The sequence below is a fragment of the Pinus tabuliformis genome, chromosome 2_1, assembly GCF_031772625.1.
Source record: "Pinus tabuliformis cultivar Carrire ecotype Pingquan chromosome 2_1, CPIR1, whole genome shotgun sequence".
NCBI lineage: Eukaryota > Viridiplantae > Streptophyta > Pinopsida > Pinales > Pinaceae > Pinus > Pinus tabuliformis.
The window spans coordinates 388,202,145-388,203,757 of record NC_142299.1 but is presented as its reverse complement, the minus strand read 5'-3'; the positions used below and the strand labels follow the sequence as shown (position 1 = coordinate 388,203,757).

General features: G+C 41.4%; 1 pseudogene; it reads right to left on the bottom strand.

Moving 5' to 3' along the window:
- Positions 1-350: 350 nt before the first annotated feature.
- LOC149200496 (mitochondrial carnitine/acylcarnitine carrier-like protein pseudogene) lies at positions 351-1,268 on the bottom strand (annotated as a pseudogene).
- Between the last annotated feature and the right edge of the window lie 345 nt (positions 1,269-1,613).

Here is a 1,613-nt window from a genome sequence, read left to right as displayed (position 1 = left end):
GATGCACTTCACTCTCAGAATTCCTCGCTTCTGAGAAGAAGGCCCCTCATGCTTTTTCTTTTCGATTCAATCGTGTATAAACCGAATAGAGGTACGACTGTAAATTGTTCAGAGGCACCAAAGAGAACATTGAACGTCTAGCTATTATGCTTGATGAGAGAGGAAGATGGAAACCTGTTAGAAATTTACACAGCAGAATAAAATCAAAGACGACAAAGCTCACCCAAACCAAGAATGGAGAATAAAAAATGAGCCCTAAACAACTTTCAAATAACAAACATGCCATTTCCCAATTTGATTTGTTTCTTTTGAACTCCTGTAACTAGACACAAGTTTATTTGAAGTTCCCATCATCCCAAGCTCGACTTCGTAACCTCATAAGCAAGGAAGCAGGCAACATTGGCAGGAACACTTCTGGCCATGGCTTTGACCAAGCCTTTTAGACAAGCCTTTAAGCCCTTCTAAAGCAGCAATTTTCTTGACGACATTAATTGTACCAACATACTTTGGATGGTGAAATTCATCAATTTGAATGACACTCTTCAACTCTTCAAAGCATCAGTTGGATATACAAGTGTCCAACTAGAAGTGCCAGAAATCCCACCAGAAACAAGCAGGGTACCCATGCCCAATTGAGATGCATCATGCCATCGTGCCATGAACGGCTTCAGAGCCTTATACATGCCATATGCAATGCCATTTACAGATACATCCCTTAATAAAGTAGGATAAAGCCCTTAAACAATTCTCTGGCTCCTTCGGATCTTAAGACATGCTTAGCTACATCAACTAGGCCATTGTGTTTAATAGAAGTTGTCACTCTTGTTACCCCTAAAGTTGCAACTGAAGCAGTAGCCAAAGCACTCTGAGCTTGCAATCTACATCTGATAAGCTTAGTTGGGCAAGTCAAGAAAGATAAGCAATCCCTGCCCCTTCTCCACACACCACCTGCTGCCCTACAGTGGCAAACCAGGCTCAACCCTAAATAGGGCTTCCATCTGACCTCTTGCACTAAACACAACTGCATTGCAAGCTGCAACAGTGGACAAAGGGGCTCCCATTCCTTTGTACATCCCTGTGAGGCCTTCTTTGGAAATGGTTTGCTTGACAACATCCATTGCACCGACATAGCGAAGATGTTGGCTAGGAAGAAGCAATGGTTGACTCTAGGGCTTCACCTCAATTGTGTCAAAGGGATGCCCAGATATCAGTTGTGTTGTTCCCCCAACAGTGCTAGAAATTAGATCCTTTGCTACATCGATTGCCATAATTGGAAGCGACTAATCCTAAAACCTAATATCTACAACACACGGCTTTACTTTATGTGGAACTCTATCTGACGTTTAATATCGATAAAATCCAGCCTTTTATTTAGTTTTCAATAAACGAAAGTATTCTAAATGCAGAAAGCTTCCTTAAAATGGGTGTTCAAGGTCACTCAAATTGTACATAGAACCTTAAAATGGGTGTTCAAGTCCACTCAAATTGTACAAAGAAGGCAGATGAATTGCTCACCTGATCAACATGCCTTGTCCAACAGTAAAAACAACTTAATGTAACCCAGCGAAAAACCTACAAGCAGAACCCTGCATGAGATGGACCAAGATTCAATA